We start from the raw sequence: 20,174 nt of genomic DNA on the forward strand, positions 1-20,174 counted from the left end.
GGTAGTGAATCTAGGATGCATTTTTTCTCTTACACCACCATGTTTGGAATGGTCTTGTGATGGACCTTGGATGCACTAAACCTTCCTTAATTTGTTTCAAAAGGGCAAGTACTAAATACAAGATGCACATTTCCTTGTCACACCTTGCTTAGAGTGGCTTGGTGGTGGATAAAGATGTCCCTTACTCTTCAACAAGAATTTGAACTTTAAATCTCCAAGTGATTCATCTAAGAAACAATATATTCTCTATAACGTTTTAGAATGGACAAATGGTAGATCTAAAATGCAACAAAGCTTCTATAAGTTGTTTAAACTAGTCACTTATTGTGGATCAAGGATGTGATAACTGGTGAAAAAAATGTTTGTGGTGGATTTAGAATACACACTCTGACATAAGCCATTTAGATTGGCCAAGTGATGGAGCTTGGATGGATGGACACTTCAACAACTATGATTGAATCTTTGATGAGCTAGTATCAACTTTTCCATGATTTTTAGATTGGCCAAGTGGTGGATCTAAGATGAGTACTAGTCTTCCACAACTTGTTTTCATTCAATATAGAGGATGCACACCACCATTCAAAACATCATTAGAACGACTTTGATTTTATTTAGGATGGATCCTTCATTGCACAAACTATATATAATGAGAAGATGGTGGATTTAGGATGCATTTCCCCTTTTGCACTATGTCTAGAGTGACCAAGTGGTGGATCTAGGATGCACCAAACCTTCTTAAATATATTTTGAAAAATCCAAGCACTAAATAGAGGATGATTAACTTTCCCTTCCAAAACTTGCTTCATGTGGCCTGATTGTGGGTTGAGAATTTCCTTTCTCCCCTCCAAGAACTTGTCTAGATTGGCCAAGTGGTGAATGAAAGATGCACCCATCCTTACAAAACTTATTTAATAGTATTGATTGAATGGATAGTGTTACAAATATCTAGGATCTACTTGGGTTATAGACTTAGTCTTTTTCAAGGATGTAAGTAACAAAAGTAAACATATTTAGATTTTGGATAGATTTACCCTTTAAGTATTTTTTTTATTGCATAATAGACGTGGATCAATAATGTTTGAGAAAAAGTGATGATTATGTGGATGTCAATAATCATGTCAAAAAATATTTCTTGTTAATATGTCATCCTCTAGGAGGCTATTGTGTGATCTTTCATTGTTTTTTGCTTGGATCCAGGGATTGAGGGTGGGATAGATAAGGAATGCTTCAATCCAACAACAATTAATGAGAGCCTTCCATATTTATACACAAAGTTCTCACTTGAAGAATTGAATCCAATTATTGATACTCAAATTCAAATACCTGAGGCCTCTTTGCTGCATCTTTCATTGAAGGAAGCCATGGGTGAAAACTTTCAATCTATAAAAGATGTGCAAGAGAGTGTTGTTGCTGCAACTACTTTGGTTTCAACAAATCCCAACAAATCCATGTTGATAGTAATATTAGACTTGAATGGTCTACTTTTGAAATAAAGTCAACAACCATCATCAGTTCATGAATATATTCAATATGATTCATGAAGGCATATTGTGTTACAACCAGAGTGCATCCACTTTTTAAAGACCATATCAAAGAGATTCAATGTTGGGATTTGGTCAATATCTAGAGAAGCTAATGTTTACCGGATGTTGAGAACGCTTCAAAGCACTGCGGAGGAGAGATTTACATTTTTTGTAGTTTGGTCTCAAGAACCTTGCTATGTTCCCAAAGGCATGAAATTATTTAGACCAAACAATACTCAAGTTCTAGCTATGTTTGAGCCATTGGCAAAAATATCTGCATGCTTTGAATGTGATCCATGTAGAACAGTTCTTGTTGATGACTCTCCATACAAATGTTGTGTTTTCACCTACAAATAATTGCATATTTCTCTCAAAGCTTGATGAAGAAAATATGGTTGATAATGTTCTCACTAAAGAGTTGCTCCCATACTTGTTGGAACTTGATGAGAGCAAAGACGTGCATGAGTATATTGACTTTAATCGTTATAGACAAGCCCCAATATCCAATTTCCAATTTCCAATGAATACAAAGGTCTCATGGACTATTGGAAAGATCAAAACTCAAGATGGTCGCAAAAGAAGATAACCACAAATAAGCTATCAATGTTTGAGAATCTAGGAGACCTTTTTGGCAAGCAAGAGGAGTCAACTAATCCAAGCAAGGAAAAGGAGACTAGAAGGAATGAAGTAGTAGAAATAATGTCAAAACAAAAAACCAATATTGATATAATGAAGGGAGCACAATCAATATCCTTAACAAGGAAGCTCGGTTGTGCCACACCATCATTGAAGGCTGTAACATCTAAGGCTTTTGTGAAGAATCTACCAAATGAGCACAAATTTCTCAAACACTAAGGTACTACTCACTAGAAATCATGTTGAATTTTCAATAGATACTTTTACAAATGATATTTGTATTTTGATTCAAAACACTCACTTCATCATGGTTTCTTGCAGATATTATTCTTTGAAGGAGTATTTCATAGGGAATTTGGACAATTTATTCGGATGAAAGAAGAAACCTCTAAGAACATCCATGGGTTACTTTGCAAAATTTTGTGTCTTTGCAACTAAAAACAATTCACACAAAGGTTGTTCTCTATGTTTGAGTTTTTCTTGATATTGAACCATTGGTTTTTAAACCAATTATCACCTAATTGTACTTTGCCATTGGTTTTTAGACCAATTGTATCAATTGACTTGGAGATCTTTAAAGTTTACTTATGTATTGACAAATTGCCCTACTTTTATAATCACATGGTTTTTTAGTATTGTGATACCAATTTAAGATTCTTTTGGATGTCTATAGTGATCAAATGTTGAATGCTAAAACCATAAATTTTGTTTAAAGGTTTAAAAATGAATATCAACTAAATGTTTTGTGTTTCTTTTGAGAGCCAAAAGAAAGAAATATGTCATTTTTAGAGTGGAATAATTCATTTGAAAGAGAAAATTCTTCTGTTCGATCAACCTTTTATGGGGCTTCATCGAAGCCATCAACCACCCCCTACTCAATTACTACTTACCTTGAAGCAACAACGGAGGGTTCTTATCTTAGATATAGAGGGTTTACTACTTCATTCAGTTGAAGTGCGACACGGTGATATTGTTCCATCATGGGCCGAGCACATGCAAATTGTCAATGACAAAGATAAAGTTTATCATGTGGTGCGATGTGATGCAAAAGCTTTCTTGGACTTTTGTTTTGATTATTTTGAACCTTGAATATGGAGTTTCTATAACCTAACCAAAGCTCAACATATACTTGAGATGTGCTTTCCTAAGCATTGTTCAAAGTTTAAGATATTTATGAGCAATAAGATTTGTCAAAATCCAAATATTATGATTGGATTTAAAAGAGTTTACCATAAGAATTTGACTTCGGTTTGGGGAATGTTTGAGGATCTACATACTAGCAACACATTAGTTTTTGATGATAGTCCATATAGAGTGATGTGGAATATGCTAGGAACTTATCTCATATTTATACAATTTTGGAGACAAACACTTGAACAACTTCAATGCTTCTTAGAAGGCACAGTAGTTCCATGGTTAGTGGGATGGTTGTGTGCAAGAAACAAGAGGATTTATACTTCCAATACAATTGTGAACAAGGTAGAGGATCCTGAGACAACTTATGTCATGAATTTCTACTTGTCAAGAAGACAGTGTTGAGAGTCATATGTTGAGGTTGTTTGGCAAGGATGTAGTGATAGAGATATCAACTGTACACAAAACCACATATCAATTAGAACTCGTTCATTGTAAATTGTTATTCAAGGTGAATATAAATTATACATTTATCTTTCATTCAACCATTTATCACGTTTTTTTTCTACTTGAAGTGTAGGGGACTTCTGTTCAATCTAATGTGTTTCACATGGAGTGCACCTTAACATTTGGGAGACTCTTTATAATGGAGTGCATCCTTCTTATGGGTACTATTTTTCTTTTTGTTTTGAGTAGAGAATTATTTATATTGTGCTCAAATCTTATGTAAATGGATCCACCATAAATATTTAGGCTTCATTGTAACTGGGATTTTTCCACAAAGTTCACCCTAGTGAAAGGGCACTTCTTTATTAATGGAGTGAATTCTAATTTAGGGATACAAATTTTTCTTTGTATTTTTAGTTTGGAATGTGATCACTATTTTTGTTTATAATGTATAAATGGATTTGGTCAAGAGACCCCTTTTTCCTTCAAGACACAAGTACGACATGAACAATATCCTTTTTTCTTCAAAACATGAGAATGACTTCTTATTCTGGATCAATGGGTGGTATATATTATTTAGTACTTAATATAAATTGTATCAATAGAAGACCTCTTTTTTATACTCATTCAATAAAAAGAATATTCATTGAACAATGTTGTTGTCACATTAGCCTGGAGACTCATATAAGAAATGGTGGTAACAGCAATGCAACCACTTCTTATGGTTCTTCTGTGAGTGAAAAATCATATATCCCTAATTCTTTTGCTAGCAGTAATTTGAAATTCTAGTGATAAGGGCAAAAAGAAGATGCATTGCCATTATTGTAAAGTAAATGATCAAAGACTATATTAGGTAAAGTGGGAAAATCCAAATTTCTAAGCTGGACAACTTTCAACATATCACGTATAAAATAATGAGATTTTTGTCAAAGACGTCAATTTGCTTAAGGTCTCATTCCAATCTACGTACGTAGATTACACATTGAGAACAAAATTGGACATGAAATTTCATGGTTTTAGTCAATTGAATCATTAAGATACTAGTGCATTCCAGTTATTATCATTGTGTATGCCTTATTTTCCTAACTCTGATTTATCTCAAGGTGAAGTTTCAAGGCCCACCACTTATCCAAGCTAGGTTCAAAATGAGTACCTAAACTTATTCAAGGTCCACCACTTGTCCAAGCTAGGATCCAAATTGAGGAAAACAACCCACTTTTCTATGACATCGAAACTCATCCAAACAAAGTCCACTACTAATCTAGAATTTCTTCATTTCAGGCATGAAGCATATATAAAACATGTATCATATGATTGGTTGCATCATAAGAGTATTGGTTTGATGGCGCACTTATCTAAGCTAGGCTCCCTTGGAGGAATATAAATCCCACCAATTGTCCAAGCTACACTCAAAGTGATATGTTAAAATGAGTAGCTGTATATATATTTCTAAGTTGTTCTCTATTGAAATAAATAAGATTTCTAGTGAGAAAAACCCCATTCTCAAGACTAATGATCACTTTCAATTTTTATGAACATAGCCAATTTGACCGTTAACAAATAAAAAAATTGAATGTTATTTAAGGTATCACTTTCATTTGTCCCTTTTAGATATTTTTTGAGCTACATCAAGAAGTGTCAAGATCACATATATTGCATTCTAGAATACCATGTGATACTCCACTTTATGCACATAAATATATTCTTTTGAACATGTTCATGAGGATAAGACATTTAGGTATTTAGCTATACTTATGTTAAGTCATCCTAATTTTATACATTTTATAACAAAGGGGTTTTTAAATCCACCACTTGGCCATTCTAAACTATTCAATCAATTTCATGTTACTTGTATCAATGCTATTCTATGTGTATTTATGAGAAAAAAGCAGTTGTTATAAAGAAAATTTCAATATATTTGCAACTATAATAAATGTAAATCTCTTGTGTTTATTACATTGTTATTATCATTAAATATATTTGGAAAACACAAGTCTTAAGGAAGAAGAATTAAATTAATGTCAATAATGGATTTTATGATAAAGAGTTACGATTTTGACACTATATTCTAAATGAATGGGTTATAGCTGCATATTTTTCAAAATTGTATGATTTAGATAATAATTTTTTTATTTATGCATATGAATTCCCATATTTTTGGAAAGTGAATCTTGCAACAACAACAATGTGCACAATGCATCAAACTTGACAACTTCAGGATTTCCTTGGGTCATAAGTCTCCAAGTACTAGCAAAATTTTGGTAAGAGTTTGGCAAGGCATAAAGAACAATCTGCATAAGGGAATTGTCTGAAACAAATTTACGTGCAAAAATAAGTTTCTCATTGATATCCTTGACACCAGCAAGTAAAGTGTCCATATCATCTTCCTCATGCATAATATTTGACTCCAGCTCTTTACGTAGCAATGCTATTTTTTCCTCATTGCGGCTTGCATAAAGACCATCCAAAATATCCCAAGCCTATTTTGCAATTTTGGCTGAACAAATGTGAGGAGTAATGGTGTGCTTCATAGACAACGCAATCATTGCATGAGTCTACGCATCCTTTACATCCCAACGAGCTTGTTCTTTCGTAGGAAAAACAACTCTAATAGTAGCAATACCTGCAACATCCTCAACATTGCCTACATCCTTAAAACCAGGACGTACGTCAATGCCTTGCACAATATTCCAGACACCCTTTGACATAAGAACATGTTGCATCATGTAAGCGCACATAGGGTAATTGTCCCCATCCAATCTGTCCTCAGCATAGCAAACATCTTGAACACATCTGTGTTGTTGTCAGCCATGAAAAATGTCTACACATGATATGAAAATTTCCCGAAGCGAGGAGAAACTGAGTGAGACCAACACATGTTATATAGAAAAACCCACTGTAGACTATATTGGACTTCTTATGCAATAATTAGCATTGACAAAAAAATTGCAAAAAATGACAAAATAGCATGTGCAATACTGCCTGTAGTGGAAATGGAGGCCGAAATGAGCCCAAATACAAAATTGAATAAAGTGAGAAGGCGTGTGCTGGAGCTGCTGGCGACTAAGCCTCGGAGGATGCAACCTCCTCTGATATCAATTGTTGGAATTAGGGTTGCAAGAAAACACACAGAGCTTGGAGAAGGCAAAGGAAGCTCAAGGCACACAAAGAGAGTGTATTACATGGTGTGCAATGGAAAGATATATAGGCCTAGAGTGATGGGCATATATCCAATGCACGGGGAAAAAAAACACCTAAAGAGGAGAAAAATGCCCCAACGGTCCTAAGTGTGTTCACACACATGACTACCACATGCATATGGTAGCAGGTCATTGAAATTGACCATTAGAAACTAGTTACGCATAACTTGAAGAAAAATGGATTTTTGAAAAAGCTTGATTTGATGACTTTGAAGCTGCATAATAAGTAGATAATTAATTGTATCATCAAACTATTCTTCAATTTTTCCAACCTCTACAAGGTTATACATTCAAGAGCGTGGAAGAAAATCGATAGCGTGGAAGAGAAAATTGCACAAATTGCTGGCCATTTGATGGTTGTTGCATCCTAAGTCTTGTGTTGCGATGCCTATTTTCTTCACACAACGCTACTGTACAAGGTGATTTTTTTTGCACGCATGGATTTGAATCAACGATGATTTAGGATTGTTGAGATGTAGAAAGAAAAGAGAGAGACAAGACAAGAGACACACCATGTACGCTCCCAAAGACTGCTTCATATTGAGGACAAGATACAAATATATAGGTGAGACCAAGTTGATTAGAGTGAGCCATATATAGCTCCAACATCCCCACTCAAACAAAGTCTCTAGCTTTGGATGAAAAAACCCTTGGGGAGTTCAAGGGAAAAATCCAAGCCCCTATACAATGTGAAAATATAAACCAACGATGATGATGTGAAAGTGAATTGTGTATCTATGTACAAATATACAAGTGACTCAGAGATCACAATGTGCAAATATGGAGTGTGCATAGTGCATGGTACCTATAGGATTACAATGTCATATGTACAAAGCTATTCCAGTAGCAGAGAAGCTAATTTAAAAAAAGTGAGGCCGAAGAAGCTCCAAGCTCCAAGTGTAAGAGGATGAAATGTGACCTGTTGAGGCCTTTGGTAAGAATGTCTGTAATCATCTGGTCACTTGGACAGTGTTCAACCATAATGGTTCCTTTGGGTACTTCATACCTGACATAATCATAATGGATAGCAATATGCTTTGACTTATTATGTTGAACATAGTCTTTTGCAAGACTAATAGCACTTTGGTTGTCACACCGCAAGGGTGTGCTAGAAGGAGGAGAGTGACTAATATCAACTAGCATTTGTTGAAGCCAGATCAACTCATGAGATGCAAGTGATACTGCAACATATTCTGACTCAGTCGTAGAAACTGCAACACAATGTTGTTTCTTGCTGGTCTAAGAAACAAAACAACCATTTATAAAGAAGCAATTTCCACTAGTAGATTGCATAGATAAATGTGAGCTTTCCCAGTCTACATCTATGTAACCCAAAAGAGAAAGAGATTGCATAGAATCCAATGTGAGTTGTCGTTGATAGACCAAACCAAAATCTGTAGTGTCTTTCAAGTATTTCTGTGAGGTCCCTGCCCCTTGTCGAGAGGAGCGGAGTACCTTTGATAGGTCTCCAATCCTGAGAAAGAAAAACCAACGGACATTGCCTTAGCTACTACGTAGCCACGGGCATGAAACGTTAGTGAAGGATTGATCCTATCTCGCTATAGCGGAGCGTGATCACCATAACCCTATCTAAAAACTATCTATAATCAATTATACCTAAAAGTATAAATCTTAGAGTGACCAACCTGTGCGCTTTTTTCTCCATGTTTTAGAAGCACAGCCGCCAAGGTTTGTCTCTTTTAAGATTTATGACTAAAAAAAAATTCTAGCGTTGGAAAGTTACCCGACTCATCGGGTCCACCCGTCCATAGAATGATACCGTCGGGGTATCATTCTCCCACTTTCCACACCATACTCACCCTTCTTTTGTTATCTAATTACTACCACACTGTTTAAACATACATGTTCCTTTACTTTATTTATGATACTGGTTCGTTAAGACAACCCTTCAAACAGTATTACAAACAATTGTCAAACAAGAAGTCGTCCAATTTTAAACCAACAACCCTTGGATTAGGTTCACTCAAGAATCTCTACTGACGCTATTATGTCCGATCGGTATATACATTATTTATAAAAACCCTTGTCCTCATGAGCGTCCCATACCGCTCGATAAGTATTCGTTGTGCTAATATGGACGTACTGTCGTCACAACAACAATGGTGCCAATCTGGGCGTCATCCTCATGCCACGGCAAAACAAAACTGTAGTATCCAGCTGGGCTAATCTGGGTGTACTCCCACCACAGCATCAGCGGTGCCATCCTGGGCGTCATCTCACGCCTCGACAACTGCCACATAATACTAGCGCTATTAAGTAGAGAGACTTGAGAGAAACCATACCGAAGGTTTTGGACAAACATTCTTTCCTATAGAAACCAGTTTAACCAGACAATCTTTCCTACTTATCAAACATATGACGAGTTTCTTGGGGTTAAGCCCCGTGGTTTCGGTCCGTGTTTTCTTTTCATAAGGTAAATAATATATTCCTATGGTCTCGCATATGCAATGATGCATAATTTGAAACTGCAATACTAACCTGTACCATAGCTTCGATTGGTCCGATTGGTGGAGACATAGTATGTTCCGCAGTGGTTCCACCGTTACTTGTACCAGCTTCATGATCATTAGCGCCTTGGGTTCGAGTACGCTTTTGAGCCATTTTTTTGTACTACACTTATGTTATACACTTAGAACTTTAAATTGGTCAATTTTCCTAGTAATCTCCTTGTTTTCAAAGAGAGTCTATAATTTGAACCCTCGCCAACTCGGATTCATATTTAGTGTTTTTGTTCTACATCTAATTTCTATACATCAAATATTTGCTAATCTTAATGAATCAAAAATTAAGTGTGTAAATTACGAGTGAAAGTTTAGGAATGCATTACTTTTATGCATGACATTTCTAATCCAATTCTAACTTCAATTCTATACTTCAACTAAATCAATTTTTAGTATTATTCAAAATTCTACTTAATCTAATTGACAATGAAATTGGTGAATGGGAATTTCATCATGTATAATAAGAATATGATGAGTTCTCTTATGTATTAGCTTTCAATTAACAATATATAAGTTTATAGTGAAGATGTACTAACTAGAGAGAGTAGGTATACTTAGAGAGATTAAAGTAAGAGAAAACATACACACACATCTTTTCTAAAGTTAATTGAATCTTACTATCCATTAGAAAGATTAGAGTAAAAGAGAACACACACACACATACTTTTCTAAAGCTAATTGAATCTCACCAATCTATTAGAGAGATTAGAGTAAAAGAGAACACAAACACATACTTTTCTAAAGCTAATTGAATCTCCCCAATCTATTGGAGAGATTAGAGTAAAAGAGAACACACACACATAACCTTCTTAAAGCTAATTGAATCTTACTAATCTATTAGAAGATTAGAGTAATAGATAGCACACGCACACACATAACTAATTGAATCTTACTAATCTATTAGAGAGATTAGAGTAAGAGATAGCACACATACACACATATCCTTCTTAAAACTAATTGAATCTTACTAATCTATTAGAGAGATTAGAGTAAAAGATAACACACACACACACACACACACATCCTTCTTAAAGCTAATTGAATCTTACTAATCCATTAGATATTAGAGTAATAGATAGCACACACACACATATCTAATTGAATCTTACTAATCTATTAGAGAGATTAGAGTAGGAGATAGCACACATACACACATATCTTTTTTAAAACTAATTGAATGCTCAATTAATACACACCTTATTAGTCCACTAGAGGTTTTGCTCTCTTAGTGGCTTGTGGACGCCTTCTCTCTAAGAGAAGTGGCAGCACTTCGTGAGCGCTATAGAGGCAATCTTTATGTCTAAAGTGTGAGCATGGATGCTCTAATTATAGCAGAAAAGAAAACGTTTTTTAATTATTTTTTTAAAAAAATATTTTTTTTATTTTTTTATTTTTTTCCAAAAAATCATACCCGCGTTTTTGGTACCCTTGTGGTACCCATGAGCTTGACCACTTTGTCATTATCATCAAAAAATAAGGCCACACAGGCCCCCCCTCATTAAGATTAGTCAAGAGTAGCTTCTCCTTTTTCATGTGACAGTGTGTCCCACTTTGTCCCCTCCTATGTGAGTCCATGTGCCTTCATTTGTCATCCCTGTGTATTATTTTATTTATTTCCTTAATGATAATTTACTTTACATTTTTAAGTTAAACTTTACAGTCTTATATTAACTTTACAGTAGTAAAAGAAAATTCTACAATCAGTAAATAAGTCTTGCAATAAGTTAGTTAGTGATTCATATAGCTAAACATGTCAGAATTTTGTAGCGTAAATTTTAATTTCTAGGTTTTCTCAACCTATGATTCATAATTTGAACTCGAATATCTTAAATGAGGAGTGATGGTTCAAAAAAATACAAATGCGTAATAGAACTTGTGTGCAGTTTGAAAGTAGAGACCTTACAATTTCAATACACACTATGTTGCAAACCAATGCTTAAAAGAAGAACATGCAAGATGTTGTCCAAGATAATTAGCAACAAACAGAATATCAGGACAAATGTTCATGCCAAAAAATTGAAGACATCCAATCAAGTTAGCAGAAGGTTGATTTGTGACAAGTTGACCGCCATTGTCAGAAGTGTTCTTCGTAGAGCTCGCAAGACAAGGTGTGTTGGACGAATATGCAAATTCCATACCAAATTTTTGAATAGTATCTGCAATAGAATTTGATTGTCGAAGGTGTATGATTCTGTTGGATCTGAATGCTAAGAAATGAGTGAATCTCTCCAAGATCCACCATATCAAATACAGAAGACAGTAACATTTTCACTTGGTGAAGAAGTCCCAAATCATTGGAAACAAGGATGGTATCATCCACATAAAGAGCAAGAATAACAAAACTGCTACCTTGGTGTTTTATGTATAAGTTGGTATTTCAAGGAGTGGAAGAAGATAAGGTACCCATATATAAATCTCCAATACCCTTTACATGTCAAGTCATATCATTAGCAAGATAAACAACACGTTGAACTGGTAGTGGATGATAGTTATGGAGCCACTTAGACTGATATGTCATATTTCCTGTAGCACCAAAATTGAAAATAAAAAGTGATCCATCACGTACATGCAGTATTCTATCTAGAGCAACTAAACATAGGATGCAGCTTGTTTCTGGTACAATATTGTTTTGATGTTCAGTAGTATATGCTCTATTATGATCAGTGTCATATCGACGCTTATAGTACCTATGAGTGGGATGATCAGATCGTTCACAATATTCACAAGTAAAAGAAGAAGACTCTTTAGATAAATGTGGTTGTTTCATGGTAATATTGTGTTCTTCATCATATTGACGTGCCCAAAAATTATCTTCAGTATGGCCATTTCTGTTGCAGTAAGAACATTGCTTATTAGGAAATTCGAGACAAGAGAAAATATTACCACGATGGCCACCTCTGTGGTTTCCTTGTTGAAATGGATGCCTTCGAGCATAAGAAGCACGTTCCATTTGTTGTGACTCAGTCTCCTCTTGTGAAATCATAGTTGTATCATGACCAGCATTACGTCGTTCTGGACGTTGAAAGTATTCAATTAAAGACATGTAGGCTTGGTCGAAATCAAGACCATCTTTATTAGAGAGAATAGTAACAATGTTATCATAAGAAGAGTCCTTCACTGTATCAAGGAGAAGTGTAATCAGTTGTTTTTGTGGAACAGGATCACCGACAGGCAGCAAGTTGATTAATAATATATTGGAAAGACTCAACATGTCCGATCATGGCAGTACCAACTTCATATTGGAATTTGTTAAGCAACCGTCTCGAATAAAGTATTTCTATAATAGATTTCTTTTGAAAGTTTGCAATAAGGTACTTCCATACGTCGTGGAAAGTAGGCATTTCATACAAGCAAAAGGGAATCAATAAGAGCAAAAAGAATATACTGACGAGCTGCTTTATCATGTCATTGCCAATCCGTATATGCAACATTTCAATCTTCAAATATAGGTCCGTATCAACATTAGAGAGTTCATTGCCTTCAAAAATTTACAATATCTTTGCTTTCCAGCCTGGAAATCCTTGGCTTTGGAAAGGAGGAACAGAACGCTGGCCAGAAGGAAAGCCGTTGACGAGAATAGTCATAGCCATATCTGGTTGTGAGAAGACGTATATGATAAGATCGTAAATCTACACACCATATATGGTGAAGACTACAATTGAGAACAAGAGAAATATGGAAACTGTGTTCTGTCAATGATAAACGCAAGAAGGATGCTCAATAAACGTCCAAAGATGTGAGAGACGTCACCCAAAAAAGAAGGGAAAAGGAGACGTTAATAATAGAAGAGTCCTCAAAATAAATTAACGTGAGATGCAAGATACGGCCACAATATGAATAGAAAAAAGCTAAATTTGCTAGAAAAAGTTGATGCCAAAATTAGCAAAACAATCACGAACTCTTCACGAAGACGCACGAGGACGAAAGCTATGTCAAGCTCAATTACAATAAAAACAACATAGCTTTTTGCTATACAACTCCGTGACGCAAACCTAGAACTCAAATTGAAGAGCTCAAGAAGACAAACAAGTGTTGGATGAAAATCACCATGTACGCTATGATCCATGGCGCTTTTCTCGTTTCTCCAAATTTTGAGCAGAAGACCCCCAAAAATTTAGACGAAGTTCAGGGTGACAAAAAACAAATCAACAACAAAACATAATCAATGATTCATTATATTGATTATCAATAAACACCACACAAAACACTAATCGTATTCTTCTTAACACAAAACAACCACAGTTTAAACAAGAATCAATCCTCAAAAAATAAAACGGTAGCAATTTTGAATCTTACATGTGAATCACATACACATATTGTTTTGTCACCATGAATTGATTCGATGCGTGATCGTTACCGCTTTGAGATCATGTTGAGATGTAGAGAGAAAGAGAAAGACGAGACAAGGGACACACCATGTACGCTCCCAAAGACTGATTCATATTGAGGACAAGATACAAATATATAGGTGAGACCAAGTGACTAGAGTGAGCCATATATAGCTCCAACAACGATTACAGAGTTAGGTTCCCTTGTTAAAGATTGTTATAATGGTTTTTTGGCATCCCAAGAAGGTGCCTTGCTCCATGTAGCAGCTACATGGTTTGGTGCTTCATGGGCACACCAAGAGTATGGTGAAATCCATGGAGAAATCTTGTTTTTTGGTATGCTTCACAAGTTCAATTCCAAGAATCATACATTTTATTGCCGATTTGAGGGCGATCCAAAGAAATATGTCGCTAGTTGGGATGATGTCTGCAGTTATGTTGTACAGAGCTCCATGAGACTAAAAATACATCTTAAAATCAATGAGGTACCAAGAATCATAGATTTTATTGCCGATTTGAGGACATCCAAAGAAATATGTTTCTAGTTGGGATGATGTCTGCAATTATGTTGTACAGAGCTCCATGAGACTGAAAATACATCTTAAAATCAATGAGGTAATTCATACAGTTACACCTATTCCTTCTACATTTGAAATTGGCAAGTCAAGTCATGCACCTTTGCTTGAAATTAACAATTTGGGGGTTGATGTTCATGATGCCATGCACTTGAAGGGGAGATATTGCCTACCATTTTGGAGAGGATGGTGGTCTTGGTCCTCTTGAAACCACTCTGATTTGAGACTCTTGAGACCACTCCAATTGTGAGGAGACGTGGAAGGCCACCAAAACCAAAAAATCAGGGTAGATCTAAGGGTTCTAGCATGCATAAGAATACCAATCCATCACTTGAATTCAACAAAAATCTTGGTGGTTGGCCTCACAAGCAAAATCTACCTCATGTAGAAGGGATACCTACACCCTCAAGTAACCCTTTTGATGGGGTTCAGGATGATGATGATAGTAATCATGAACATGCATCAGAGGGTGAGGGGGTAGATGGTGGTGTTGATGAGGCACTAGAAGTAGAAGGTCCAATTCTTGATGACTCTCCCAAGGGTGATGCTAATTTTGTTGATGTTGTTCCTCCCGAGTGGAATAGTGGTGATGGCCTTGAGGAAGAGCCTCTTGGAAGATTTACTCCCCCCTTCAATGGAGTTAAAGGGCATTTATGTCGTGAGTTTTGTGAGTTTCATTTGTTTTTTATTGATCACATTGTTAATGAAACAAATATGTATACTAAAAAAGAAAGGCAAAGGTGTGGAAAGTTGCATGACTCTATGTGAAGGTGACTCTTTTTTGCATTCATGTGTGTTTCTATGACATGGCACTTCACTACATGCCATCCAAATGACACTATTGGAAAGATGATATTGTAGGCTCACTGTAGTTTCCTAATTTTGGTGATAAAATGAGTCAAACTACATCTCAGCAGATAAAAAGGTTTCTCCACTCACAAGACAATTCACAAAGACCACCTCATGGATGTAGAGAGCACAAGTTATGGTAGTTGTTTGACTTGGAGGTCAAAAGAATTACTGTGGATGAGCGCGTTATTCCCTCTAAATGCAATTTGAATCCATGCAGGGTTTATAATCCAAAGAATCCTCATAAGTTTGGCATACAAGTATGGAATTTGTGTGACTCAACAATGAGGTATAATATTTCTTTTCACATTTATAATAAGATGCCATGCCCTGAATTGTCTTTTCATGTCGTTGCAAACCTAGTGAAAGCCCTTCCAAGAAAAGGGCATCATGAGTTTTTTGACAGGTATTTTACCTCTTTAAAGCTTCTACAGAACTTGAGATGTGAAGGGCAAGATGGTACAGGTACTTATGTGGGTAATAGCAATAACTTTTCCAATGCAAAAATTCTACACTTGGGTAAGCAAGCACAGGGTTCTAACCGATATGCCTATTGAAAGAAGTAGGGTCTCATTGCTTGCTCATGGATGAACAAGAAAGAAATTTTTTTTTCTTCTAATTGCTATGGAATTCAAAAAGGTGGGGTGAAGTGCTTGGTAAAGGATGTAACGAGGATGGTTGTTTCATGCCCTGATGTTGCTCTAAAATATAATGCATGTAAAGCTGGTTGTGATGTGTTTGACAACATGGTGCTTGGGAATGGATACAAATTGAAAACTACAATGCATGGGCTTTTGTGGTGGAATGCAGGCTTTTGGGGTCTCATGGATTATGTGCTCACAAATTGTTGGATCATTTGGAAGAACCTCTATGGAAAGAGGGATGTATTCAGGCTTGATTTTATGTTGCATATGCATGAGAAGCTAGTAATAATGCTTTTAGGCCTTATGTATGTAAGCGGTTGATGATTTAGGATGCTTAAAATGGTCACTTTACCACATGTTTTCATGATGTAGCAAGTAGGCATTGCGTGGTATGATGTGCAAAACGAAAGAAGCTCATGTATGAGAACTAGGAAGTGGATGGCTCAAAGCCATCCCACACCAAGTGGGGATATGGTAAGTGCATGAAAACAATGTGTGTTGATCTTGCTTCAAGGACTACCATGCAAGAGTTGTTGTGGATTTTCTCTTTGACCGTCACTCAAGGGTGACTAGAAGACGAGAGCAAGTCTTATGTAAGTTCTTTTTGTGCTTGACATGCATGTTTACCATGCTCTTTTTCAACTTTCTCATAGATCTCTTTTTTTTCAGGAGAGATTGGAGTCCCACTCATTACTGTTTCCAGCCTTCACAGCTGTTTCTCGATGGATTTTCTTTGTTGATGGATATTTTTTGTTGTTGTTGATGACTGGTTTTAGGACATAGTTTCTACAAATGGTTCTCATATTTCATGTATGGCATGTAATGTGATTCTAATATGTTGCTTGATTGTGGTATGTTGGTTCTTGTTCTCGAAATTATGGTTGTTTGATGGTGGTGTGTGTTTATGTCATGCTAGGTTGTTTTACATAAAGTACTTTGTATTTGCTCCTCTTTTTTTATTTCCTACACTTTTGGAATAGGAATCAAAGTGTCATGGCTATGGGTTGTAGGGATATGGGTTTCAGCACTCGCCATGTGTTTTTATCGTTTTTGTGAATATTGGTTTTGACACTCACCATGTTTTTATGGTTATGGTTTTTATCATTCATTGTGGATGTATGGTTATATGTTTTGCCACTCTCAAGTCTCCATGTGTTTTTATGGATATGGGTTTCGACACTTGTCGAGTGTTTTTATGGTTTTATGGTTTTCATTATTCGCTAGGTTTTTTATGGTTATGGTTTTAATCATTGTAAGTGCTATTATGGTTATATGTTTTGGCACTCTCCAGGTATTTTTATGGTTATGATATGGGTTTCAACACTTGCCAGGTGTTTTTATAAATTTTTCCAGGTTTTATGGTTATATGTTTTTATCATTCACCGTGTGTTTGCCAGGTGTTTTTATGGTTATGATATTTTCCAGGTTTCATGGTTATGGGTTTTATCATTCTCTGTGTTTTCGACACTCTCCAGGTGTTTTTATGGATATGGGTTTTGACACTTGCTAGGTGTTTTTACGGTTTTTTGAACACTCGCCGGGTGTTTTTATGGTTTAGATTTTTTTAAAGGTTTTATGGTTATGGTTTTCATCATTCATTGTGTCTTTGACACTCGCCATATGTTTTTATGGTTATGATATTATCCATGTTTTATGGTTATGGTTTTCATCATTCACTGTGTGTTGGACACTCTCCAGTTGTCTTTATGGATAGGGCTTTTTCAAAGCTTTTATGGTTATGGTTATGGTTATGGTTAAGGTTATTGTTGGGTTAAAGGCCCGTGTGCCCGGTTGCCCATTGTTCAGCCGCCCATGTACAGCCATTCATTTACTCATTCATAATAACTATACTCATAACTACACATTGTAGTGTGAGTACCGCCCCGCCACACACTGTGTCTATCTCCTTCTTCGTGTTGGCTCTGTGTGTGTGTGCTCTCCAATCCCAACAAGTGGTATTAGAGCTTGGTAGTGAGAGCATTGAGAGCTTCATCATCATTGTTGAGTGTGCTGGAAATTGTTGTTGTTTCATTGCCGTTTTTTGGTTTCGTGCACGCGCGCATTTCTAAAGAGCAAAAGGTTTTTCCGAGCTTGGCATTGGAAGGTTCAGCACTCCGCGAGTATTTTCAGCAGGTGTCCTGCGGTTTAACCCCCTTTTCGGAGCCATTCGTGCCATTAGAAATCCCATCCGAGCTACAGACTAGGAGCTACGTTTTTTTTTCAGCTCTCTTTGGTAGTTTTCTGCTGCCAGAGCTTCCATAGCCATTACAGGTGCCATTTCTGTAGTGTCTTCCACTTACGTGTGCCCACAACTCATTTGAGAGTGTGTAGCCTCTTCTTGGAGTGGCCTCATACACACAGATAGAGTGGGAGTTTGGCGGCATTGTCTTCTACAACTACAGGTACAGGTACAGGTGCAGGTGCAGGTACAGGTACAGGTACAGGTACGAGTACAGGTTACAGGTTACAGGGAGCTTTGGATGCAGGTTTCTTCTGTGGTTACAAAACATGTATTTTGACTGTGGGACAGCCATATATATGGTTGTGGTTTGAGTGGGAGCTTCTACTCTTCTGGGCAGTCTGTTTATGCGTGTTCTTGAGCTACAGGTTTACATAATCTATGTATGTTGATGGATGTGGATATGGCAGTTTGACAGACACTCTTTATGCATGATATTGTGGAGATTTGGTTCACTTACACATAGAGCGGGTTTGCTCTTGATTGCAGTGTTGCGGTTTGAGTACGGACAGGTACTTGGTTGACAGTAGAGATTGGACTTCGTTGAGATTGTGCATTGGTTATATGCTCACTTGGATCCATTTATGCTCACGGATTTGTGTAAGCTTGGTCAGCTTATGTCTCTATTGTGGTTATTCAGACATGGAGTATGTTTATGCCTCTATGACAACTCATAGTTGATGCATTTTGTGGCACGGTTTTCCTGGGCCGGTTGAGTTACAGGTGTCACGGGTTTATGCATTTGTTTGTGGATTTCTACGTACGTTTTTTTTTTACCATATTATGGGCTGATTTATACTCTATGCGTTTTCTCTTTGATTGAGCAACAGGTGTTGTCAGATTTGCAACACTACTTTGTTGTGGCAGTTTGTTGGTTGATTACAGGTTTCTCATTGTTGCATTCTTGTTGTAATGGGCACTAAAGAGGACACAATTTTCAATATTGAGAAGTTGGATGGTGCTAACTTCTCATATTGGAAAGATCAGATTTGGGATGTCTTGGTGCAGAAGAAACATATTCGACCTCTAAAGTTGCAGGGAGTTAAGCCAGAGAACATGGAAAGGAATGATTGGGAGGAGTTGGATGAGATGTGCAGGTCTACCATTAGGCTTTCCCTTTCAAAGTCTATTTATTACAATGTGAAAGATGCACAAGGTGGAGCTTATGAGCTATGGCAGCGGATTTGCGATATGTATGATAAGCATTCGGCTGCTTCTATGGTGTATTGGATTAAAAAGCTTATTGATTTGCAAATGGAGGAAGGTGCTTCCATGAATGCGCATTTGAATGAGTTCAATACAATTTTCAGCCAACTTGCTACGTAGAAAATTACGTTTGAGGACAATGTAAAAGCTATGTTTTTACTTGTCACGTTGCCTGAGTCATGGGACACATTTAGGACAGCCATAAGTAACTCGGTTCCTACAGATGAGTTGACAAGTACTAATGTGGAGTCTAGTCTTCTCACGGAAGAGATTAATCGAAAGAATAATGCAGGTAGTAAGTCTTCTAGTGCAATGGTTGTCAGAGGCAGGACTATGGACAAGTATAAGTCCAACAGGGGTAAATCTAGAAGCAAGTCCCGTGCAGGCACAAGTAAAAAGGATGTGGAATGTTTTCATTGTGGTAGAAAAGGCCATTTCAAAAAGGATTGCTACAAGTGGAAAAGGGAAAATGGAGATGGTAAGAAGAAAGACCATGATGCTAAGGACAAGCCTAAGTCCAATGTCAAGATTGAGGAGTTAAATGCAACACAGGGAGAGTGTAGCTCTCAAGATGACCATGTATGTGCTCCGACTAGTGCTACTAGTGAAGAGCTTGGTGATGTGTTGCTTGCATCCTATTTTGATGATACTTTTCTTCTCACTCATGAGAGTAGTATGCCTATGGATTGGGTCATTGACATTGGTGCTTCTTTTCACGTTACGCCTCATAGGTCGTGGTTTCATGACTATGATGCTTCGAGCACAGGTACTGTCAGGATTGCCGATGGGCGTTCTATGCAGATTCATGGCATTGGGGATATTCATTTGGCTATGCCAAACTCTACTACGTTTGTCTTGCAGCGTGTGCGTC

The sequence above is a fragment of the Adiantum capillus-veneris genome, chromosome 29, assembly GCF_014529385.1.
Source record: "Adiantum capillus-veneris isolate H3 chromosome 29, ASM1452938v2, whole genome shotgun sequence".
Classification (NCBI taxonomy): domain Eukaryota; kingdom Viridiplantae; phylum Streptophyta; class Polypodiopsida; order Polypodiales; family Pteridaceae; genus Adiantum; species Adiantum capillus-veneris.